Source organism: Saimiri boliviensis, chromosome 4, assembly GCF_048565385.1.
Source record: "Saimiri boliviensis isolate mSaiBol1 chromosome 4, mSaiBol1.pri, whole genome shotgun sequence".
Lineage (NCBI taxonomy): Eukaryota > Metazoa > Chordata > Mammalia > Primates > Cebidae > Saimiri > Saimiri boliviensis.
In genome coordinates, this window is record NC_133452.1 from 60,897,930 (window position 1) to 60,925,370 (window position 27,441).

The 27,441-nt window shown below is 40.6% G+C and overlaps 1 protein-coding gene across 1 annotated transcript in view; it reads right to left on the reverse strand.

The window, feature by feature from the left end:
* FOXO3 (forkhead box O3) overlaps positions 1-27,441 on the reverse strand; it is a 125,633-nt gene that overhangs the window by 41,753 nt on the left and 56,439 nt on the right. The window lies entirely within an intron of this gene.

A 27,441-nucleotide genomic window follows, 5' to 3' on the forward strand; every position in this document is an offset into this window, starting at 1 on the left:
GTCTAGGAGAGCTTAGTGCTTCAAGGAAAGAACAGTCACCACTGAAAGATCCAGAAAGAGAGGAGAACAAAGAGTGTCCATGAGCTTTGGCAACAAAGAGGTTATCACTGGTTGCCTTGGCAACAGCAGTATCAAAGGAGTGGCAGGGGACAGAAGCTAGGAAAGACGCCAGCAAGGGATCACTACTAAGAAAAAAGAAGCTAACATTTATTAAGTGCATGTGATGTACTAAACACTGTTCTAAGTGTGTCATATGTACTATCTCTGTTAAGTCCTCACAACAATGGGGGGCACTATGGTCCCCATTTTACATATGAGAAAACTGAAGCTTGCAAAAACCTGCCCGAGACCACATAGGTGAGAACTCAAAGGTCTACACCAAGCAAGGGCCCAAGCATGATGCAGTAAAGGCCTTAGAGGAGGAGAAGGAACAGGACCTAGAGCCTGCAGGCAGGGACTGGCATGGTCCTGACCTTCAAGTCACAAGTTGGCCTTTCCCAGAGAGGGAAATACAGTGGGGCAAAACAATCCTACAGATCTAAGAGTACACTGGATAACAACAGCCACAGAAACAGGTCTTCCATCATGCAAAAATACTATCTTGGGGCTGGTAGATTCTAGAACGTACATTTTGATAACTTCCCACTTGCTTTTCCACTATTCATTAATGAGAGATCCATGAAAATCATTCCTTCCTAAAGATGATCTGAGGGGCAAACACAGCTGAACTCTGCACTGAGGTCAGATCTTCACTCCTCCTGAAGTTTCTGCAGTTCAGCTCTGGACAATAACACTGTTAATTAGGGCGCACCACTGCCACAGCCGGGGCAAGGTCAGGGTGAAGCGGAACACATGGAATAATTCTTGCTATCTGTCCTCGCCTCTTACAGTCTGGTCAAAAAGGAAAAGTTGACCAAAGAGAAGAAATTGTTGGGTTGCCACTTAACAGCCCTCTCATTCCATAACCAGGAACACAAACAAACAAAAATCAAAAACAAAATAGAAGAGCAGTTGTTGATTTCTGAGTTTTGCTCATCTTGTTTTCAAAACCTAGCACTCCCATTAACTTCACATCCACTTTGGAATACTTTTTAGGTACTTGAGGGAGTGAGCACTCCTCTCTGAAGTGACCTCAAGGTTCAAAACAAGCAACATAAGTAACCTAAGTTACTTGACTAGTCCCCTCATCCTCATTCCCCAGGTCCTTTCCTGTCTCTTCTGCCTCCAGCCAGTTTTAATTTGCACTAAAGTCTGAAAAGGTCAAGCTGGGCACGGGTGAAGATGTGATTGTTTACACAGTAAAATTGTAAGAATGAACTAAAAATGAAGTCACCCTTTGTAGAATAGCACTATTCAAAAACTGGGGTGAAATAAAATTCCTCCTACAGTAAAGCCTTCCATATAGGTTACCAAAAAGTGGGGAAATGAGAGTTTAGAAGTCTATTTACATTCTATAATTTAGTCTCTTTGGATTTGGAAGTGAAGAGCAGCACATAGAAATTCTTTAACTAAGAAGCTTAGATGTACTTATCTGATCATGCGAAATATACATTATGTTCTGGATTCTTGCAAATGTGCTCAGTCTGTATGCAAACACCAGAAACAAGCTGCAACAATAACAAAAGCTGAAGTTACATTAGTTGACAATGAATTAGCTTTATGGAACCACTAACTGGACTTTATGGAACCGCTAACTGGACTCAGCTGGACAGGCATCAGACTATTCCTACATGTGACTCTCCCAGCAACTGCCCAACACAATGCAAGTTAAGAGTTAAAATGATAATCTCAGTGATAGCATTAAAGTAATTTAGAGGGCACCTACTGCCATACACAAATAATTCTAATTTTTCAAAATCTCCTATTGTTTGCTAGCCTTGAATTGGGTGAGAGCTACTGAACTTTTTCATTTTCAATCTTTGCCTTTTCTTTGAGTATCAAAGTAATACATGCTTCTTCTAAAAATCTGGGAAGATAAGTGTGGAGAAGCAGAAAATACATCATGTAATTGACTATCCTCCACCTTTGTAGACTTTGCTACTTATTTCCTGTAGTTTCTTTATATGAATGAGAACATCCTGCATATTATCCTGATCCACCCCCTTCACCGCTCCCCCCGCCCCGTTTATGTTATATTATCAGCAGTTCTCCTTGCCAAAACCTTCTTCTTTTTTTTTTTAGACAGAGTCTCGCTCAGACACCCAGGCTGGAGTGCAGTGGCACAATCTTGGCTCACTGCAACCTCCGACTCCCAGATGCCAGCAAGTCGTCTGCCTTAGCCTCCTAAAGTAGTTGGAATTACAGGCTCCCACCACCAAGACCAGCTATTTTTTTTTATTTTTAGTAGAGACAGAGTGTCACCATGTTAGTCAGTCTGGTCTCAAACTTCTGACCTTGTGATCCGCCCGCGTCGGCCTCCCGAAGTGCTGGGATTATAAGCGCGAGCCACAGTGCTCGGCTAGGTATATGTCTTAAAAATTCAGGACGGGAGTGATGGCATCACACTTGTGATGCCAGCACTCTGGGAGGCTGAGGCTGGAGGATCAGTTGAGCATAGGAGTTTGAGATCAGCCTTGACAATATAGTGAGACCTCCTCTCTACAAAAAATTTAAAAAATTAGCTGATCATGGTAATGTACACTTGGAGTCCCAGCTATTTGGGGGGCTGAGGTGGAAGGATTGCTTGAGCCTGGGAACTGAATGTTGCAATGAGCTGACATCGCACCATTGTACTCCATCTAGCCTGGGCCACACAGCAAAACCCTGTCTCAAAAAAACAAAACCAAAAAACTTCAATGACCTTGTTTAGCTGGGTACTGCTCTCAAAGTCTGAATTAATGCTTTATGCTTCAAGTTTCATGTATTCTTGCATTCTTCTAAATTCCATGCACAACACAGAATATGAAGAATGCTATTCTAGTTAACCCATTTATATGGACAGGTCTTAATACAATGAGTAGCATTTGTATTCAAATTATAAAATCTATTTTAGCTAAAATGTTTTCCTTTACAAGCAAAACGAGAGATTTTGACTGTACAATATACTTTTTCTTTGTGTTTTTTTTGTGGCAATTCTAGCCCTCCACGTACACCACAGGCTTGAGGACGTCACTCACATACTCACATTTTAAGGACTATTTACATATTCTGCAGTCCTCACATGCCATCCTGCTTGCTATGGGGGCAACCAAACCACCAAGGGAAAGCAAAGACATTAAAAATGGAGTAAGGTAAATTATACCTTAAATATGTATCAAGGAGTCATCATGACTCTGTCTGGATAAGTTGCCTTATTATTCCATAATAAGTTAAACATGCAAAAGAAAAATGGCACAGAGAAGTTGAGACAGAGCTTTAGAATGGGAAGAGATTTTGGGAGCTCGTCAGACCCAGTGGTTTTTAAACTGTTTACGGAGCCCTATGGGTTCTTCAGGGCTCTGAGCGGCGGAAGCAGACCAACTTGTCAAAATTCAATGTGCCAAATTGATTTATTTCAAAAGCACCAGTAAGAATGTTTGGGTTCTGTACTGATGACGAAATATTTTAAATAAAATCAGTAACTTAAGTTCAAAGGCATAGTAAGAAAATCAAAATTAGCCACAACAATCCCTTCATGTTGAAATAAGGTGTTTCCAGTCAATCGTGGTAGCTAACACTTACAATTCCAGCACTTTGGGAGGCCAAAGTGGGCGGATCACTTGAGGTCAGAAGTTTGAGACCAGCCTGGCCAATATGGTGAAACCCTGTCTCTACTAAAGGTACAAAAATTAGCCGGCATGGTGGTGTGCACCTGTAATCCCAGCTACTCAGGAGACTGAGGCATGAGAATCACTTGAACCTAGGAGGCACAGGTTGTATCACTGCACTCCAGCCTGGGTGACAGAGCAGGACTCTGTCTCAAAAAGAAAAAAAATAGAAATACTGAATTTCCAAATCAGTAACTGGGAGCTCAATTCCTAGAATTGTGCCTAGCACATAGTAGGGCAAAACACGTATTTGTTGAATAAACTATGAATAAATGGGATCCATTAACTTTCTAAGAAAACCCAACATAAAAGGGCAAGATCAAAGCAGTACAAAGTCAAGACACCCAGAAGGCATTACTATAATAAGCTATATAATTCATCACTCGAATTTTCTATCCACTAATTGCACATATCAAATGGTAAAGTATCAAAAACCTCAGATTGACTTAAGTGTCCTAAACAAGCTATGTAACAAATGCTAAAATGTTCACACAAATGAAAATGATGCATTAAAAAACACTTTAAACATCAAGATAATGCACATGTGTGTACATGAAATGCTCACATTTTTGTTAATGATGATGTAGATCTTTGTGAATTTATTCAACACGAGTATGGGCTTAGTAAAAATTTAGTTCATTATCTCTGATTCAAATTGTATACGGCTGTAAAAGCATTCCGTGACCTGACGTTAGTAAACTACATGGGGGATCACATGGCTAATGAGTGGATGTGGGGATCCCCATTTCAATTCAGCCTATATGTACGGCTGCCCTAATTATGACAATTGAAAATTTCCCTTTCCAAGACTGTCCCTAAGGCTTACTGTGCCGTGCCACAGCCCTCTTATTATCGTACAATTTCATCCCTACCTTTCTTCTCCAATGAAAGGAGTTTGTCTGGGAGCACTGCCCTCCTTCCTCTTCCTCACACCATCACATCCTCTGCATTCTGACTTGAAACCCACTACCTGCAGCAAGATTGGCTCTACCCCGTTTGGGCCATGTTTGTGCTCCAAGTTTAAAAACAGAGCTGTCTTTTATGTGATGTTTTACTGTTTTGAACTAGTCTCTGTTTCACAGGTGTATGGTTTTCTGTTAGATTCTGCCCCTCCAAGGAGACTGTTAAATCAAAGACCAAGGAGTGAGTTCTATGCTCTTTCTGAACCTCACAGTAATCGATTCAGTTTGATGCACAGAGTATGGTATTCAATAAATATTTAGAAAGTCTACAGTGTTATGCTATAGGACCAGCCAAAACCACAATATATTGATCAATCAAGTTTTGTCTTCTTAGTTGATATGTACTTTTAGGGAGAATCTGGATTTTATTTATTTATTTTTGGCGGGGATGGGGGGGTGGGGGGGTTTGAGCTAAGTTCGACTGGAGAACACACCAAATCTGTTCAAGGCAGGGTTCCACCTCCACTTGCTCCTTTCTGAAGGGCCACTATCATTGCTGTCAACTTGGGTCACTGCACCCAGGTTTTTTTTTTTTTTTTTTTTTTTTTTTGAGACGGAGTTTCGCTCTTGTTATCCAGGCTGGAGTGCAATGGCACGATCTCGGCTCACCGCAACCTCCGTCTCCTGGGTTCAGGCAATTCTCCTGCCTCAGCCTCCTGGGTAGCTGGGATTACAGGCACACGCCACCATACCCAGCTAATCTTTTGTATTTTTAGTAGAGACGGGGTTTCACCATGTTGACCAGGATGGTCTCGATCTCTTGACCTTGTGATCCACCCGCCTCGGCCTCCCAAAGTGCTGGGATTACAGGCTTGAGCCACCGCGCCCGGCCGTACCCAGGTTTAAGCAGGGTTTTTCATCCCAGGGAATGCATTCTGAGGGCAAAGTATAAAGAGAAGACGGTCTCATTGGCTTTCTCTCATTTCCGTCCAATGCACTTATGACCAAGAAACTGAACTTCTGACTTTATTTACAATGCCACACACTTTAGGTACCTGGAAATAAAAGCTTTTACCAAAAGTCAAAAAGTTAAATGCTTGGATAGTGTGGCAGCTAGTGGAGTTCTTGTTTCAGTCCCCAGAGAGGTCCAGGGAAGAGATTACGCTTTGCATATGAAAGGAAGCAGGATTTAGCCTCACCCACCCAGTGGGAGGCAGGGCCAGAAAGGAGAACGCTCTATTTTCAGGTCAGAGAAGCAAACTGGTGCCAAGCCTCCAGGCATCTCCAGTGAAAAAGGATAGATCCCGAGGTTATCTTTTCTCTGGGTCCATTAACGTGAAAAGTCTCCTGTTATAGGCCTGTTTGTCCAGAGGGAGCTCAGCCTTCCAAGGAAGGCCATCTAAACAGTGCTCACACCGCAGCGGAAAAGGACTCTGGATGGCCTATGGAAATGAACACCCTGAACACCATTAGGCAGGACATGGTGCCAGTTTTCTGACTGTAGATTTTATTAACAGAACTTCAGGAATAACTTTAGGATAAGAGAAATTACCATTCACTTTTTCCAAAGAACCTGGACCTCTAACTGAAAAACAGTAAACTGTCATTTAAAACAGCCACGCACACACCTTGTTGGGTTGGGTCCTATTGCTCCTTGTCCTAATTACACAACAGGAACAGAAAACAAACTGCAAGATAAAAAGGCAAAACCTCCACAATGTGATGCTTGCCCAAGTTGTCTATTGTCCTCTAGGTGCCTTGAAAACTGCTGGGGCAGTGGGAGAAGGCTGGGAATCACAAACCTCTTTTTCTGGAGTTTCTTATTTTTTGACACCACTTGAATAGAATCCTAAAATGTCAAAGCTGTAGGGGACCTTCAGATCATCAACTAACTCAAGCCCATCATTTTCGAAATGAAAAAAACTGGTGCCCAGAGAGCTAAAGTGCCTTGGACAAAGAGACACACTGCTAGTTAAAGGCTGGGTCAGGACCCCCACTTCATACTTCTGATACCAATGTGTTCTCTTCTCTCTGTAAGGTTTTCAAACCTTGTATTTAGCAGCAGAATCCTTTTCTTACATGAAATCTTGGACAAACTGATAGGCATAGCAGATGAAAAGTGAAAATGCTCTGGTTAAAGGCAGACACAGGTCCAGGGCCCAGAGGCCCCCTACCAAGAGTCTGTGGGGTTTCTTAGGGCTGCAATTTGAAAATGACTCCTCTACCCTCACTTCTCCTTTATACTCCCTGTCCCACTCATCTCAAAATGCCACATGGATAAATGCCAGGGAGACATGCAAGCATGCATATAATGACATTACTACAAATGAGAAAAATAGGTTAAAAAGTTATTCATAGTCTAATCACCCTAACTTAACCATTCTTGACATTTTTATAGTTTGTTTTCATTTTTTTTCTTCTAAAAGTATATTTATTTCACAGATTTGAAAACAGTTTTCGTTCCTGTCCTACTGATTTAACACTGGATATATATATATTTTAACACATTAAACTTGTATTAATACTCATGGGGATTTCAAGATGTTCTTTTTGATAAATAGCTATTTTCTAAAATACGTCACAAAATTTGAACATTTTATTGACTGAAGGGAAAAAATTTTTTAATGAGGATAATATTTGCTATAGGGGAAGAAAACCAAAAAGCTACTAGAGAGGAGACAGAATGGGGGAAGAGGCAAATCCAGGCCATGAGGAGAGGACGTGTTGCTGACTCTGAGGCAGAGAGAAAACATCAGGGGAAAGACAGACACTAAGGAAACTCTTGGTGGAAATAAAGTCTTCCAGAATCACGACTCCAGAAAAATGAACTCTTCTGGCCAGGCGCGGTGGCTCACGCCTGTAATCCCAGCACTTTGGGAGGCCAAGGCGGGCGGATCACGAGGTCAGCAGATCGAGACCATCCTGGCCAACATGGTGAAACCCTGTCTCTACCAAAATACAAAAAATTAGCTGGGCATGGTGGTGCATGCCTGTAGTCCCAGCTACTAGGGAGGCTGAGGCAGGGAAATCGCTTGAACCCGGGAGGCAGAGATTGTGCCACTGCACTCCAGCCTGGCAACAGAGCGAGACTCCATCTCAAAGAAAAAAAGAAAAAGAAAAATAAACACATTCTCAGGAGTCTGATATGCATAATAAACCTGTATAGGCTTAACTCATCTAATATTGCTTTTACATACACACCCATAAAACACTCAGAGGCTAACTATATCTTTCTATTATTGAGCCAGCTTTGCCCCCCAGTATTTTGGGGAAGAACCCATGGGCTGGATTTTGACACTTAGCTGCAATACGGTTAAGCAGGACTCTGGGACAAAGCCCTCTGCCTAGTTTCTAGGTTGGTTTCTGGCTTTGTGTTCTGTATTGTGTCACTGAACCCAGCAGCACCTCAAGAAACTACTGACTGACATGTTCACAAAGAGCTCATCAAACTTATGTGTAACGCAGTTTTTTCAAGTGGTGCTAACTAAATAAGCAATTAAAGAAGACAAAAGCAGGTAACAGAAAAATAGCTTCTCTGTTTTCTGTGTGTTTCCTCAATACCTCAATTTATTTTATTTCTTTCCAGTTTTGCGGAAAACATCACTAAGGGAAGATATAAAGTTGTAAACTAAAATAAAGGACGGAGGCAATATGGCTGCCCAACACCCAGAAACTCCCTTCCTCTGCAAAAGTCTGCAGCTCTCCCAGTCCATTCCTACATGTCAGAAAAATCTGCCATTTACAGATTTTTCTGTAACAGTGGAATTTAAACAGAGGGGCTTCAGTGGGACTGCCTGGGAGGACACTGCAGAGCTGCTCAGGTGCCATGGTCCTATAACCTCTTAAATTCTTCCAGGGAATGCAAATGAGGCTGAATGGACACAAAACATGAAGTGAGAGTCCTGCTCCAGAATACAGCTCTCGTGAGTGGCTGCCAGGCTCGCTGGTCTTTGATTTCTGTGGTTTCTCACCTGGCATGTATCAAAGGAAGCTCCCTTATTCTCCAATTCTCATCCTCATAAACTTCCAGATCACACCCTGGAGACCTCCATCCCTATTTAAATGAGGAGGCCACTTCCCAGGATGCAGAGTGGGGAAGTGGTAAGGGGCTGGTCTTGTCTAGTCACGGCCTTCCTGAGAATCTAGGATACTAGCACAAGAGTGCTGAAAAAACAGCCTCTGAGATGCTTGGTCTCTTGCGTCATGCACCCCTCACCCTGCTCAGTTCCACTGGGCTCAACACAGGGTTTGTTCTATTCCAGAATGTTTAACCTGTAAGGATGTTGTGTTTATCCTTCCTCTCTGCTAAATGAACTCTCTAGAACATATGAAACAATGATCTCCTCTTTAGAGACCTAGCAAATAAATATCAAAGATGTGGACATCTTACGTCTGTATTCCCTGAGAGATCAAACTAATACTTGATATGTGCACACTGCACAAGCTCACTACCCCCAACATCTATAAACAAAATGTGTATACTACATAACACACAGACTGGGACCTGGGTACAAGGATGACTTCAATCTCCAGGTCTTCCTCCCCAGAAGCAGGGGGAGGCACAGAGGTGCTAGTCACCTTTCAGAAGCAGCCCAGGAACCCAGCCCTCAAAACAATCTGTCTTCTCACTCCCCAGATGGAGGGCTTGCTTCCCTAGTTGAAGAGTGACAAGCTTAATCCCGCTTTATGCGGGAAGACTGACAAGATTACCACACAGACAACCAATCAGGAGTAGAATGCCATTTTTTTTTTTTTTTTTTTTCCTAAAAAGTCTTATCAAGGAAACCAGTTCTTACACAAAAAAGCTTTCCTTCCTAAAAGTCTTCCTCCAGTCATGGTAACAAACTCATCATCTATGACCCAGCCCAAATCCCTCTGACAGAGGCAGTAGGTCGGCATGGTTCAGAAAACACAAATTCTCCGGTATCTAACTGCCTGTAATTCATACAACCTTACCTCCATCCACCTCTACTAACCACGAGGGCTTCCCCCTATTATGCAACTATGCCAGAAGCCAATTGTTTCGCCACCCCCACCCCAAGGTGCAATGCTGACAGGATATGCCTCTCTAGCAGAAAGGGAAGGCACCTCCCAGCACCTCCTGCAGCTCAGCTCCTAATGTGTCTAAAGACACTTCATGTTATAGAATCATGACATTTTATTCTTTTTACTGTGATATAGTTTAAACAAACAAAATTACACAGAATATAACAAACACCTACATGCCCAATGCTCAACTTTAGCAAATCTTAGTACTGTGCCATATTTGCTTCAATTTTTTTTTTAATAAACAAAATATTCCAGATACAGGTAAAATACCCTTTGTATCCTCTCCTCATTTCATCTCTCTTCTACCTTTCTCAGAGGTAACCACTACCACTACCCTAAAGCTAGTAATTATTATTTTTTTGAGATGGAGTCTCGCTCTGTCGGTCAGGCCGGAGTGCGGTGTCATGATGTCAGCTCACTGCAACCTTTTGGGTTCAAGCAATTCTCGTGCCTCAGCCTCCCAAGTAACTGGGATTATCGGCGCCCACATCACACCCAGCTAATTTTTGTATTTTTAATAGATACAGGGTTTCACCATGTTGGCCAGACCGGTCTTGAACTCCTGGCTTCAAGTGATCTGCCTGCCTCCACCTCCCAAGTACTGGGATTACAGATGTAAGCCATCATGCCCATCATATTTATTATTTCTATGAAATTTTAAATTATTACATGAATATATATACACACATATACACAATGCATCTATCAATATATTACATATAAAGTATATAAACATATATATAAAATACATAATACTGCTTGCATATTTTAAAACTTTATATAAAAGTTATACTACCTGTATTGTTACATACTTGTATTTTTTGCTTAAGTTTAAAAAATACATATTCTCACCCTCCTTCGTGTACTCAATACCTGAACTGCCTCTTGATAAATTCACACACACGTCAGCAGTTGCTAATGTTTACCAAGTGTTTTCTTTGTGTCACACATTTTTTTGCATGTCTCCTGTTGCAAATTAACTCATTTTACAGATGGGGAAACTGTGGCACAGTGGAGTTAAATAATTCCTCCAAGGTCAATAGCCAATAAATGAAACCACATATTGGGCCCAGATGAACTGGCTCCAAGGCCTAATAATAACTCACAAGGCTTCCTTAATAACAAAAGGACCAGTTCCATGGAATATAAAGAAGCCACATACTCGTTTGAGGTTTGGAGGCAATCAAAACTCTGCTAGCAAGTATGCGACAAAAATCTGGGTAACTGAGCCAGACTGAAAGTTGTCTGTGGATTCCTCTGGGCAGTTGGTTCTCAGCTTTTTTAAAAACTTTTCTCTTTTTCTTGGCATTCAGTTTTTCCTTTTAAGAGGTCACAATCAAATTGACTTCTGTGCAAGAAAAGTAAAAAATAGTACAAAGGTAGACAAAAGCCATTCATTAGTCCAGTTTCTCCCCTCAACTTCACCCTCAACAGCCACTTCTAACAGAGGACCGAAAAAGAGTAGATCATGCTCTTGATGCATGAAAACACGTGACCTTCCTTCATCTTGAGAATGTGGTAGCGCCATGTCAAAGAGCTTCATTGTACTGCATGCACAAAAGGGGGCAGAATTATAATGACCTAAGTATTTGACCTTCATGTAGTAAATGCATCAAAGCTCAGCTCCCTAACAATTTTTTTGTCATTTATAATAGAAACTGTTTTTTATGCAGGAAATGCCATTTTTCTTTCAAGGACAAAATCCAGAATTTTACTTGGCAGTTTTTTAGGTTGGCTATATCTTAAGTGCTACATTCTTGATCATAAACAATCTTTTTAAAAAAAACATCAGCAAATTAGACAAATCCTTCTATTTGCCAGTGCCACATACACACACACTCCCACTCATACCCACATTCCCGGTCTCTCTAGTGCACAAGTGAAAGTTCCTTATGCAAAGCAGGTTAAGGATTTTTCACTGTGATCACACTGTTTACTTGTAACTTATAAATGAGAATAAACACCACTGCCTCAACATCGTATTTTATTCATCCAATCAGTATTTATGGAGCACTGAGTACCCAGCACTATGCTAAATGCTAAAATGTATCCATCAACAAGATGCTCCTCAGAGTTTTATATTTTGAATATTGAGAAGAATTTCCTCTTTTGCCTAAATTCTTGGCTTATGAACCTTCAATTAAGAAGACACATTCCAGCTGAACTTTTACTTGCTCATGGGAAAAAAAATTAACAAGTTATGGCAACTGGTTAGACAAGACACAAGTAAAAACTGTAATATACTAACATATGATTTCATGAGTTTTTAAAAAGTTTTATAAAGCACACACAAACCATTTAAAGGTCCAGCTTCATTCTTTGTAAAGTGACAATCTCTCCATATACCCCTCCAAAAGAAGACGAAAAAACACTTAGGGATCCAGCAGGAAGCTGACATTTTCCACACTGTACTTGGTCTCTCTATCTGCATTTACAAGGATCAGGCAGGATGACCCAAAAAAACACTGCCAACTGACACCAGTGGATCACTGGTTCAAACGTAGTGCCAGCTTTCTCTTTTATCATGAGCTTCACTTGCCTTTGGTATGTCTCACTGTCTAAATCTGGGAAGAAGGGATTTCCACAGGTTCTATCCTCATCCAGGTACATGAAAAGGCATATGCAGCCATATTATGATGCCTCGAATAATGCAATGCACAGTGGGTTAGGGGAGAGAGAGATTACTCAAGAATTCTATGAGATAAAACTAGTTTTAAAAAGAGCATAGTTGCTATTACTTGCCAAAGTATTACATTTTTGTGTTTTTTCAGGCTGCTAAGATGCCACAGACTTCATGGGCAGTCTCTCAGATACGGACAGACTGGCTAACTGTTGACCTCTCCTATTCCCCAGCTATACCTTACTTATCCTCCATCATGCTGTTGGTCATGGTGTGCTTCCAAAAACAAATTTAAGGCAGCTGGGACTACACTTTGCTAATCTCTGTAGTCCCCACAGTGCCTAGCACCATGTCTAAAAAAAACTCAGTGCTCACTAGTATTTTTATTTTTACTTAGTTAAATTAAGAAGTCTTTCCTTGGTATGATACAATGTGAAGCACACACCACTACCTAACTAAAAAGGCTAACCTGAGTCCAATAAAGCCTTTAGAGTTAATTTCCAGTTTAAGGAAATTCAGGCGATAGAGGAACCAGATAATGACACCACAAGAAAATGGATATATCCAGAATGAGCGACATTGTGCAGGACAACTGACCCAGTTTCTGCAAAAGTCAATGGCATGGAAAAGGTGGGGAGAGGTAGAGCAGGAAACGGCTCTTGATTAAGGGGCATAATACCCAAATCCCACATGTGCATCCTGATTCTAATAAAACCATAAAAAAACATGTATTTTATACAAGGGAGAAATTTTTTAAAAGTATACAGTGGCCATTAGGTGATACAACAAAATATGGTACCTACAGTTAGGTGTGAAAATGACCCTGGTCAATTAAGCATATGCCCATGTTCTTCTGAGGTGCACAATGAACTATACAGAAATGAAATATCTGAAGCCTGGGATTTGCTTTAAAGTCCTCAAAAGGCGGGTGGGGAGAAATGTCAGCGAAAAAGAACAATGTGTTTTCAAAGATCATAGAATGATTCAAAAAGTAGAAAAAACCTGGACCAACACTAGCCTGTCTTCACACAAATCCTCACCTCTTTTCCTCCCTCCACCTCCTAGAAAATAAAACCCAGAACTGCATATGGATTGCAGGGGGTAGGCAATTGTAGACCACAGGCAGAAATAACCAAGTGTATGTATAAGTCAGGGCCCTAAACAGCAATAGTCCATTTATTTGGAGATGGTTTGGTAATGTAAATCATCCAGAACACAGACTGGCACCTTCCACACTGTGCTGGTTCAGATCACCACCATTCAGACTTTACAGACTAAACTGCAACATGCAGAGACAGTATCTGTCTGGCTTGCCACCATTTCCCCAGGTACTCATCACATAAAACACACTCAAATGAATGTAAATAAATGTACTCACAATCCTAACTACCTCAGTCTTCTAAAAACCAGTTGATTTGGAAAATACTGATGGTCCATGATGATTAAGTTCCAGACTAAGTTTAGGAAAGCAGTATAATTCAATACATTTTAGAAAAACTACTATAAAAATGTCTAAAATAAATAGGCTTAGACATTTAGACACGTTAAAACAAACAAAAAGAAAAAACTCTCCATGGAATGAGAAGCAATAAAGGGAACCCAAAGCCCAAGATTATTTTTTGCATTCTACTCAATTAATTAATAGCCTTTCGGTAATGACTGTTTGAGAAGGAGTACAATGACCCTTGGTGGCAAGCAGAGAAAATAGAAAGGGCAGCACAGTTTGAGAAGGTCTAATATAGTTTTTCCTTCTTCCCTAAACAAGCCTTTTTTTTTTTTCCCCTAAATATTTAAAGAGAAACATGTTACAAAGAGGTAGTTATAGAGAGAAATGGTCAGACTTATGTATGAGTTGAGACAACTTAGAGAAAGGAGGTAGACTGCTAGAACGGAATGACCCAACAAGGACAGGCCCTCTCACAAGGTAACAAGAAAATTAACATAAAAGGATAGGCAAAGCTTCCTTCTGCTAGTTCCTCCCATTCCAAAGCACAAAAGTTCAGGTGATCCCATTACATACAAATGCCCAATAGCTCCCTTGCTCAGTCAGGTCCGCAATGCTACCCTTAACACCTCAAATATTCAAATTCCTTTCAAAGTCTCACAGCCACAAAGACATACCTCAGGCACTGCCTCCTCACCCATTAGTTGAATGATTCTCTCTTTACCCACTTATCCCCCTACTCCTGCCTAGCACCCTCTGTCCTCTCAAGGTTGCTCCTTACTCCCCATTTTCATCATTCTGCCTTCTTCCCTTCTTTCTCTTTCAGCCTGCTCTTCCCTGTTTCTGTCTTCCTTGTACCCTCCTCTTCATACCTTTCTCACTCTTTGTTCCACAGCTGTCCCCACTATTACTTGTGTCCTCTAAAACTTTTCTTATTCACCAGACCTTCCCCTTTCCATGCTATACCTAGAAGCCTGTTTCTCTGAAGCCGCTTGTAGTCTAGACAACATCAGAGGAAACTATCTTCTCTCAGGAAGGGGCAACATAGAGTTTAGACCAATATAGTAGAAAAGAATTGGTCATGTTTAAAAACATTTTAAGACCCTCAAGGATAACTTGGAAGTAGTAAGAACGTCCCCAAAGCTTCAAGTGGGCTTGTTCTATCTCAGGACCAAAAGTACAGAATTTATATAACTAAGCAAATGTATCTGAATCAATTTCAGAGTCAGTATTTCTAATCTTTTGATCACAGGTTCAACCATCAAGGCCACAGGAATTTGTGGAGGAAAAAGACCTTTCACTGGCTTATCTAAATTCCTATCAGAGGTACTTAAAGACAAGTGCTACTTTATTCATAAAAAGCCAGAGAATACCACATAAAAAGTAGATACCTTTTTTACTTAGTATCTCCTGTCAGAAAAAAAAAAAAAAAAAAAAGATGTTTTTTAACAAAAGAAAAAAGATTATAAAATAATTCTACTGAAGAAGTTTTACTATAAAGCAAAAATATTAGCTAATAAATATTAGCTAATTCTTTCTGAAAAGAAAATATTTGCTTAAGATATTATCATCCTTTGACTTCACAATTCCACAAAGTTCAACAGTGTCTTAAGACAGAAAAATAAAAAAAAAATAGGAAACAAAAAAACCTTCCCCTAAATTGACACCCCGAACTACCAGACCTCTCCCCAATGGTAGCCTTCCCCTAACCTACTTGAATCCACAGTGGCTCAGATCTTAAGAGCCCCAGAGGAAGAAGGCACCCAAAAATTACATAACCCTTATTCTCAATCTTACCTGCTTTTCCTACAGATCTGAACTGGGAGATGATCTCAGATGGGTCCTCTATAATCCAGACAACAATTTACATCCCTTTCTTAAGAATGCTGCTTCCTCCTCTGTTCACCACCCTCTGATTGTTGCTGGTGGTCACCACACCACCACCACCATCAATAATAATAGATCATTTTAAATTTACTTTTTGGTAGGAAATATGGGGGCAGAGAGAGGTTACAGAACTTGCTGGATTTCACCCAGTAAGCTCATAAGGAGGTTTCAGTAGAACCGAGGTCTGTCAGATTCTAAAGCCCAGTATCTGCTGCTACATGACTCTATGCAAAAAAACAAAAAACAAAAAACAACAAAAAAACTGTCCATGCCTTCATCTTAACTCCAGTTCAAAGGTCCCTATAGGTCAGGAGACCACCAAGATCTTACTGTGTAAAGTGTTTTCATCCACCCAAGGTTCTTCCCATCTTTTGTCTTTGGCTGTCAGTGTCTAGTGGGAAAGGATGTCCTCTCCACACTATTCCAGGGTAAAGTACTGTCTAGCTACAGCGGCTGCAGAGTGGGTTTAAATTCTTTCAACACTGCTGAACTTGCTTAGAACTCTGATGGCACCCCCTACCCGCTCCCCATCTCCACCCCACGTCCTGGATTCAGCAAATGGACCTGGAAAAGAGGCACCCACCAAGCAAAAAACTCAATGGTGAGACACCACTCTTGCTCCCCCAAAACCCCTGAGTGACACTCCTTTCAAATAACCACCAAAATGACCTTTCCCTACTAGTTCTTTTTCTTGTGTGGGAGAAAAAGATTTTTTAAATGGGTTACTGTGGATTAGCCATTAGAAAGCCCCTGCTGAGCTCACGCTTTATCTCTGTTAATACTTAAATGTGCGCAGCCAGAGACACGCTCACACAGGGCTTTTGGGGGAGAAGAGTACACAAAGGTAATTTTATCATTTTTCTTGGCAAAGGAGTAGCCTGTTAACAAATGCATATTTTGTTTTGAAAACTGGATTCTGAAACCAAAAGTCGATGGGTAAAGTACATTATATCTTCCCCTATCTCTGTGGAGGGAGAACCTAATAAACTCACACCAATTTGGAAAATATTGAATAATAAGAATGATAACGACTGCTGGTTATTGAGCACTTGGTTTCTGCCAGGCTTTTTTCCAGACGCTTTTACCGACATGTCTTCACTAAACCTGAACAATGCTATGAAGTTCTTATTACAAAGACAAAGCAGGCTTAGGAACTCTATCTCCAAAGTAATAATTATACGTAATTATTTGGCACTTACTATGTGCCAAACTCTGTTCTAAGTATCTTAAATATGCATATACTGACTCATTTAATCCTCACAACAGCCCTATAAAGTACATGATACTCTAACAGACAGCACACCAATGGAAGAAGGCACTAAGTCACTTGCCCAGGGTCAAACAGCTGATAAGCCAGAGGATTTAAACCAAACTTGTCCAACTCGCAGCCCAGGATGGCTTTGAGTGTTGCTCAACACAAATTTGTAAAATTTCTTAAAGCATTATGAGATTTTTTTTTTGCAATTTTTTTTTTTCTTTTTTAGCTATCAGCTATTATTAATGCTAGTGAATTTATGTGTGGACCAAGACAATTCTTCCAATGTGGCCCAGGGAAGCCAAAATAATGAACACCCCTGCAAGGTACTCTGCCCTTAGTCACTGGGCTATATTGCAAATTTACTGCCTGGGCTTTTGTTTCTTTTATTTTACCCTTATTTTTGCGTTATTTCTTCAACAAGACTGGAAAATTTGCTACCTAGGCTTTTGTTTATTTTACCTCCCCTCCCTTTTTTTTTTTTTTTTTCCACATTATTTCTCCAATAAGACTGGATGCTCTTGAGAACAGAGGCCACTTTTCATACCCTCATTCAGCCATCAGTATTATGAGCCAGCTAGGCAGTCATCAATAAATGATTGAGTATTGTGTGATATGCAAGAGATTCAGGTGCGGGGAGCTTCTCATTCCCAGTTCCGCTTCCCTGTCCAGGCCCCAAGACAGCCTGACCAGCCTGTATGTGTCCCTTCCAGGGATATGTGAGGGCAGACTAGGACAGTCTTAAATGGTCTCACCTAAGATCAGATTCCTTTACTTCCCATTTCCAAGCCACTGGAGAGTAAACTCACAGCAGCTGGACTGCCAAATCTTGCTCCATTCCCCTGCCTGGTATCCGTGACAGTTAGGAGCCCCTACTCCTATGACTCAGAAGAGACCTTAGAAGCCACCATCAATCAGTATGTCAACACACAAGAGAGCATCTACAACCACCCCTGCCCTACAAGGTCAAAAACAAGCCCTTTAGCTAGCTTATCCATCCATTTTGTCTAAAAAAAACTTGGTGTCACCCTTCAAGGCTCAGCTCACACACCACTTCCAATGTGAAACCTTGGGAGATAACCCTGGTTTTAAGTATCTGGTTAATGGTAAGTTATATCCAAGTTTACGGTGGATCTAAAAATCACCTAAAACCCTAACCAAAATACTGGCATGGCCAACTAGGGAACATAAAATTTCAGACTAGTGATTTAATAAGATTGTCCTCACAGGACATTTCACTCTGAAATATGCAGAATGGGTATGGGCTTAAAAAAAATAAGCTATATAATCAACGATTCCTGGAAACAAAATAATCTGAGAAGGCAGAGCACTGTACCACTGTAACTTACAAGCCGATTTCCTCTTTCTCTCCCTGGCCATATAGTTGTTCTTCATCTCAAAAATCAACAACCTGCCTATCTCTGATACATGGCTAGGAATAAGGATTAAAATAATGAGGTTTCCCTTAAGGTAGTGACAGATTCCAGAAAACAGTGGCTACTTGCTAGGGCAGGGTGCCATAGGTATCTGGGCTAGCAGCACGACCTGCATCCTCTGAGATCAGACTCTCAACTATGAGTCTAGCAGTCAGGAGCAATGAGTCTGGGCCAACCTATATAACTTACCTGTCTTGTTACCACAGAAAAATAAACGGATCATTCATAAGTGAGATTTTTCAACTAATACATTTCCCAGTGCCAAAATATTAAAATGGTAGCTGTTTAAAAAGTGTGTACTAGATATAATCTAACCTTTTCTACATGTCCCACGATCACACTGAAGTGTGCTCCTACACTAAATAGCCTCAGACTACTTCCTCTGCATGAAGCTCCTTCTCCCCACCCTCACCTCTACCTAGGAATAACTGAGAGGAAAAGCAGATAACCAAGTTTATGCAACACACTAGCTGAATTCAAACACAATTATAAGTCAAAATGCTCTGGCTTTCCTTGCAAGAAGGCAGGAGGCAGGGAAAGAAACCTCAATGTACTGAGCACCTATGGGGGGGTGGGGGCCTACTAACACTACATAATCTCACTTAAACAAGCCAGGGCATGCCAATGCTCTTTCATTTTAAAGATAAGGCCAATGACTCCTGGCAAAGTTGTTGGCCCACTCAAGGCCACACAGCTGGCAGGTGATAGGGAGGGTAGCTATGGGAACTCGCTTCCTGACTCCACATCACAGCATCCTTCCAAGACAGCAAAGTTGACTCATAAGAGAGGTCTTTCCAGTGAACACTGACACAGGCAACAGAGCTTTGAACTCTTCTCACCACAGCTTCCCAGAGCAAAGATTTCTTTAGTTTTAGAGAAATAATTCCTTCCATCATCATTTTTTAAAACATCAAATCTTTTAAAAATTAAAATTCATTGATAAATGCAAATAATTAATACAGTGAAGATAGATGTCTTATACAAGATATGTGAAGGCACCTTTAACTGTGGTCCTGTGATCAACCTAGAATTTCCACTAGTTTTCAATCTTAAAGAGTGAAATTAAATTTGACTATACAAAAAAGGAGATTACCAATCTAATGACTTAAGATAATTATTACTTCAATCACTTTGTTGAGATTAAATAGAGCAAACACAAAAAAGCATGGAAATGTTAAGTAACTGAACTTTTCATAGAAACTACGTAATGATTATTAAGATAAAAACATAATGGCAAGTATACAGCAATTCATTTTACATAGTTTTATCAACACATGTTTAAATTATAACATCAGATAAATTTAAGCCTATGCACATTGTATGCATTCAATGAATAAACTTTTTAGTATGAGTCTATAAAAATGTCAAACAGCCAGGTGCAGTGGCTTGCACCTATAATTTCAGCTGCTTGGGAGGCTGAGACAAAAAGATAATTTGAGCCCATGAGTTCAACACCATCCTGGGAAACACGGCAATATCCCATCTCTTTAAAAAAAAAAAAAAAAAGAACTGAGCGTGGTGGCTTGTGTCTATAATCCCAGTTACTTCAGAGGTAGAGTTCAAAGTTGCAGTGAGCTATGCTTGTGCCACTACATCCCAACCTGGGCAACAGAATGAGACTCTTAAAAAAAAAATTAAGCAAGGGAAAAAAAAATTATACGCATATATGAAACACCAGCACCCATTTCCTCTCAGTTAAGGATGCACTTGTAATTTATTTGACCTCCGCTGTCATGCATAGAAAAGAAAGTTTATTTTAAGAAATATAAAATACATCTAAAGGTTTACCAAAGTGCAATACTAACTTTTTACATTTGGATTATTTCCTGTAAAAATGAAGTGGTAATTTAATTTCTTATTTCAAAGTCCACATGCAAGGATGTACCCAACAACTACAAATAATCTTTTCTAAAAATTGCATCCATTCCAGCTGGGCCCATAGCTTTCCTCTTGCCACTATTTTATTAAGCAAAAAATCTACTGGCCTGATAAAACAGGTTTCTCCCTTCACATATTAAAATATAATTATAAAACTTGATCCTCATTTGGACTTCCCTGGATTTGTTCCAAAAATGCTGTATCTTTCTAGAGTAAACCAAGAGGTTTTTTTAAAACCATTATTCTATCTTAAGAAAAGTCTTACCTGAACAAGCAAATAGATACACCCTAAAATTCCTGCAACCAAAAGCTTCAAGTCTTTGCTCAGATACAGGATAAATCTTTGGAAAGCCCAGGGTACAATATGACCTGGGTTTACAACCTTAGATCTTGCTCACTAACAAGTCAAAGAATTTTTCTCTCAGGACATCCCCAAAATATCAAACAGATTCATGAGAAGAATGAAATTTCCTTGTCCCTGCAGCCTCAACATAATTTTATGATCTTCACAGTTTATATATACAATTCAGATGCCAAAATCTTGGTGGCAACAAGGACCGCTACCTGTCCATTAACTTAATACCTATTTTCACTGAGGAATACGAATTTCTTGATCATTTCATAAGAGGAAGAAGGCTCTTCTTGTTAAGTCCAGTTTATGAACCCACAGCTAAAGACCTGAATTTCCTTCCCCTCCTCCATTTTAGTAGCTGAGATGAATTACTCCTTGACACACAGCACAAACTGGTATATACTTGATTTGTTACAACTGTCATTTCTACAAAAGGGTGTATTCCTTTGCCTTCCCATGCAGCTTTGTATAGTACGTCAAACACCCAGGAGCAAAACGTCTGACACGGCCTGCCCAAGGAGAAAATAAGCTTTCCTAAAGCTGAAGCCAGGCCTCGGGGCCCTCAATGGGGCTGAGCTAGTAGTGTCTGTTAGTCCTGAGCCTACCACAATGCTTAGGGATAAACCTGGAGGTGGCAAGCTTCTCCACCCAAACTGAGGAGGTGACACATTAAAAAGGAAAGATTTACATGTGCTGGTGGATTCACTAAAACCTAACTGCCACAGTATCTTCTACTCAACAACAAAGGATCCTATAACTCCTACCCACTCACCAACGACCCAGAAATCATGAAAGGAAGCCAACTTACAGCTAATCAGAGTAGGCTCCTGAGAAGACTATGGCTCCTGCTGTCTCTTCCCCACCCCTTCCTGATGGCTAACCCTAGCACATCACCACAGTCCTCCCCAAACCTAGATGTTGGAAACCATCACCAGGTTCTGGCAGGCTTCTGAGGCATGCTGTAGTCCCATAATATGTCCAAGATGAGAAGGAGAACCATGACACAGAGGGTCTATCCTGGCTCTCCTACTGTCCTGGAGGTGGCCTGCCCTCCTGCTGCTTCCACTGAAGCTCAGGAAGGGAAACTTTTCCAATTTTTTTTTTTTTTTTTTCCTAAAAGGCCCTCTTATGCACAATTCCAAAAGAATCAAGTTTCTGAATTAACGCCTGAATGAGAGTGACAGCACATGGGAGGTCCAGCTCTCTCACAGACATTATGCAAAATGAGTCACTGCATCTACGTCTTCTGCTATTGCTGCTGCCACCTTTGCTCAGAATAAATGAGGAAGACAACTGATTCATATGGGATCGGTAGAAACTGATGTGGACAATGAGCACAGCAACAGGGAAGGGGGCGTCCAGTCAGAGTTCCTCACATTGGCCCCTTCCCTAGAGGGGCAGAAAGGCTCTGGTCAGAGTCTGTGTGGTAGTTGGAGTGGAAGGAAGACAGGAGCAACAACGAAAAGGGGAGGGAAACAGAGATGGTAAAAAAAGAAAAAAACACCAAAAAAAAAAATATTGGTGAGGGAAAACAAATTCTTAACTCAACCAGATGTTCGTAATAATTCTCCAAAGGGCAAGGACTCCTTCCTCTCATCTGACCCCAAAGGGAAATGTCTGGATAGATCCCCTCTCCCTCCCTGCCCATTCTGATTTGAGTAGACTCTCAGGTGCAAAGCAAGATAGAAAGCTGCGCTCTCCTCACCCTCCAGCTCTCCAAGAGGAAATTAAATCTCAGATACGCCTGCCTTTTTTTTTTTTTTTTTTTTTGAGACAGAGTCTTGCTCTGTCACCAGGCTGGAGTGCAGTTGTACGATCTGTGCTCACTGTTACCTCCGGTTCCTGGGTTCAAGCGACTCTCCTGCCTCAGCCTCCGGAGAATCTGGGATGACAGGTGTGTGCTGCCACACCTAGCTAATTTTTTTTTGTATTTTTAGTTGAGATGGGGTTTCATCATGTTGGCCAGCCTAAGCTGGTCTCGAATGCCTGATCTCAAGTGATCCACCCACCTCAGTCTCCCAAAGTACTGGAATTACAGGTGTGAGCCACCACGCCTGGCTGCCCCTGCTTCTGTCTTCCCAACTCTCCATACAAAACTTGCCAGTTACTCTTTAGCTGCCTCTGGTCCACAGCCTCCCCTAATGTCACATGAATGTCACAGCACAAGACCTGGGGCCAAACTCAAGAGGAATTCTTTCTAGTGCATCCCTGTCACTAGGCACTACCTACCTGGCAAACATTTATGTGGCCTGACTTCAGGAGAGCTATAGATAGCTTGCCTTCAATCTTCTCCCCAACATACTTCTGAAATGAACCATATTCCCTGTGAGGCTTCACTTAGGTTTCTCAGCCTTCGCACTACTGGCATTTTGAGCTGGACACATCTGTTGTGGGCCTCTTCTGTGCACTGCAGGACATTTGGCAGCATGCCTGGCCTCTACCCACTAGACTCTAGCAGCACCACTCTTCCCCCACCGCGGTTGTGACAATCCAAGTGCCTAAATTAGAGGCAAAACTACATGCTTTCCTCCTCCCCAACCCCTTTGAGAATCATCAGGTTAAGATACCACCTTTGCATATTCTCTTTGTAAATTCCCATATTCTTGGAGGGAGAAGTAAGACCCGGAGCATTCTGGGGCAAGGCTGAGGTGTAAGATGAGAATGGAGAATGCTGCAATAGGAAACAGAATACATACAAGACAGCAGACTCATCATTCATAGCAGAGGACCTGAAGCTGCCTCTCCCCCTATTTACAAAGGAACAGAAGCAAATTCAAATCTGCTTTATCCATGGGATACTGACTTGACATTTAAGAAGCTAACAGGACTTTAGAGAGGCTAAACCACACTAAACATTGACAATCAAAGGGTCAAACTGGACCTGCCCAATGAAATGAAGCCAAAAATTCCAGCAATTCTATTTAGGAAGGTCTCTAGGAGTATCTGGTGTCCCACGTAGAAAAACTGAAATAGGTGAGACACAAACCTATGATGTCTCTGAGAGGGTTAATGCAAGTGGAGGGACGTTATTGGTGGCCTCAAAGGGATTTGAAACCATGTTTAAAGAAAAACTAACAATTACTATTCTAGGAGATCTGGATATTATATAAAAAAAGTAAAACATTCTTGCCTTCAAGTTGCTGACAATCAAGTTGGAAGAGAAAAGATTAAGTACATATCCATTAACATCTTCATCACCACCTAATAGCAACAGCTAAGGTTTATTGGGAGCTTAAAATTTGCCAAGCTCTATGCTGTGCAGCACTTTATAGCCATTATCTATTTTAATCTGTATAACAACCCTACAATATAGGGAAAGTTAATATCCCCATTATATAACTGAAAAAAAAATTGAGGTTCAAAGAGACTAAGTGATCTATCTAAGGTCATACAACTGGTAAGTGGGGGAGCTGGGATTCAAATATAGATTTCTTTAACTCCAAATGTATGTTTCTAACCCCCGTGCAATACTGCACTGGAGACCACAACACTGTAAGACTGCAGAAAGGCAGGGTGCTGAGGCTGGTCACCACTGGGATCTCAAAGGAAAGCCAAAGACCGGGCACGGCAAAGGAGGGAAGAAAGTGCTTCCAGGGCAAAAAGTTCTTTAAAAACTAATTCCATGTCTCACAGCAACTTAACCAGCTATTGGAAATATTATTGCCCACAAGAGAAACCAAAGACTTTCTTTAAAAGGATTGTGGAGTTGGAGTGAATGGGGTGCTGTAGGCAGGCACAGATGAAGGCCAGTAAATGCTCTTTCTTCTTCCAGAAATAAGTGTCTTCCTTTTTAGTGGGCTTAAAAATTCACCTTCATAATCATATCCTTCTTTTTTTTTTTTTTTGAGACAGAGTCTCACTCTGTCTCCAGGCTGGAGTTCAGTGATGCAATCTCGGCTCACTGCAACCTCCATCTCCCAGGTTCAGGCAATTCTCCTGCCTCAGCCTCCTGAATAGCTGAGACTTCAGGTGCCCACCACCGCACTCAGCTAATTTTTGTATTTTTTAGTAGAGACAGGGTTTCACCATGTTGGCCAGCATGGTCTTGATCTCTTGACCTGGTGATCCGCCCACATCGACCTCCCAAAGTGCTGGGATTACAGGCGTGAGCCACTGCGCCCAGCCCCATCTTCTTAGGTCACTGGATCATCGTTCTTTTGGAGTCATGGACCCCTTGGAGGATCTAGTGAATGCTACACACCCAAATCCCAGAAAAACATTCATACACACAATCTCCTGCATTCCATCATCAGAACACTGAAATAGCTTTTACACTTTACAAAGTTAGAAGAATGCAGAACCCTTAATTTGATCCTAGGTTTGAATTTCACTTTTTCAGGCATTTTCATTTTAATGATCCATCCACTCCTTCCAAACTCTTGTATCAGGCTGAAGAAAAACATGGTGAAAGATTCATTCCAATAATTTTTCACTGCAGTAGCTGAGGTATATCAGGCACTATACACATACTTGATTCTTTCTTCTGGACATTGCCTTGTGAATTGGATTTTAAACTGTGCCTCCTGCCATGGCCTTAAGAATGACCAAGAAGTCTCTGTGGCTTGATGACATCTGATGCCTTTAAGACTCACACAGCAGGCAGTTGGCAAGGCAGCGGGCTCACTCACACAGACTGGGGTTCCATGAGTCACCCCAATGACTACAGCCTGAATGAACTGCTGCTCCTTGTGGGCACTCCTAGCTCTGCAGGCAGAGCAAGGACATACAAGCATGGCTTTTAAAGTGCTTAATGGTGATTACACTGGTTTGATGATTCACAAAGCAGTACAAAATGTGCTCAATTATATACTCTTATTTTTTTCCAATCTTATTTTATAAACCCCAATTTCACAGGAACATAGATTTTTCCATCCAAACAAAATTATCGAACTTTAACAATTAAAATACTAACTATTCTCAAAATCCTCTTTTGAAATGGGGCTTTAAATAAGATTTAAATATGCATTTTAATATTTTTGGTTGTATCATTCATTGAAACATGTAAGAAATGCCTTCATTTTGAATACTGTGGGAGGCTATAGATATTGAATGTCAGTAATAAAAAACTATGCAATAAAAACACCAGTTATAGGCTCTGTATCAAATAAAACTTATATCAAGTAAAAACATTTACAATATTAATTTTGTTCTCCCTACTCCCACCCCAGGTTAAAAACTACAATTTGAAATTTTTTCATAATAAGCTGCCAACAGCAGCTGCTATTGACTAAGAGAAAGAAAAATAAAATTGTTATTACTATAAACAAATTATTCTTTCTTTCCAAGATAAAGACTTGATGTTCTCATTCTCACAATCAGAAGCATGGCTTCGAAACACTGATTAGCTCCATCAGAAAACCATCACACATCCAACCCCATTTTTTTGCATACAGCTCTATTCCATCTATAAAGTACTATGGGAGAAATGCAGGGGTCCTATTTGCAAAAAGCAGGTAACTTTAGTTTTTAGGGGAAACTTCTGCATCCCACGTGGAATAAAAAGATGCCACTTACCACCAGATATTTTCCTACTAAAAATTTTTTCTCCTTCCTATTTAAGGAAAAGGATAGACAAAAATTATATAATATTAAAGTGTTAAGGAAAAATGTTCCACATTGTAAAAACAAATCAAAAGGCATATGAAACCATGTTAAGACCTCAAAGACAGGAATTAGTCAATGATACTGTTTATTTCTGGGCTCCTGAGTACAAGCATGGTCTGTTTTTCTGACCCGAAAATCTAATAAAAGAATGTATTAACTTAAAGATCTAACAGAGGACATTGTTAGAATTGGTTTGGGGAAGGTACCATGCTCTTGGACAAGGAGTTACTTAACGCTTCTGCATTAAAAATGGATCTGTGACCATTCACTATAACTACAGCAAATCAAGCTTGGCCCTATCCTGTGAATTTAACCTGTAAGGAACCCAGACAGGTTTAGGATATGAAACCTCAAGAAAGTGGTGCCACGTCTTAGCTTGCTATGTACAGAAGACTCATTCGCCAGGCTTTGCAACCAAGCTTAAGTGAGATTTAGGAGTAAGACACGCCAAATTAAAACCCTTAAGGACCATTAATCACATCCTCATGACTTCAGATACACCAATACAACATATGCTTATGTAGGTCTGGTCTTTATTCTTAATCAGGGGTATTAACTTCCTACTGCAACAGTCTATAGAAGGAATTGTTTCAAAAGTGGAGCAAGCATGGTTCGGCCCATTCATTATTTTTAGTAATTAAAAAATACAGATAAGCATATGAAAGTTTTGTTATTCTTACGTGCAAATAAACAGATGGCCAGTGAGGAAATGAGATCAACTTTACATCTGAGAATACACTATATTCCACTTTCAGTTTCTGAATGTCAAAGCTTAGGAGATAAATACAAGAATCCAACCTATAACAAGAATAGGAAAACTATTTTTATTTCATTTGTTTGGCATATTCCAACTGTTAAGAAGTAGGAATAAAGAGAAGTAATGCCTACCAGGGCACTAGGCACTCAGTGGGTATTTAATAAATATTATTTGGATGACTAAAGAATGAGAAGAGGCAATTATTCCAACAAAGACTAGCATATTCAAAATTCGGGTGTCTCTTCTTCAAATCACAGATGTCCTAAGTTTGAAAATAAACATGAAGATACCATGTCTGTGTTATATAGGCAGAATACTTCCTGCCTTGCCCCCCACAGATACACTGACTTCTTTTTTGCTCTTCCTATATAGGCTTTGCCTTAAAGAGTTAATATAGTAGCGGATTTTGGCATTGGCATCATATTTATTATGGATTCCATCTATGATGGAGGAACAACTAGAAAACCAGACAAAACACATGAGACAACTGTTTTCAGACGCTGGACAACAG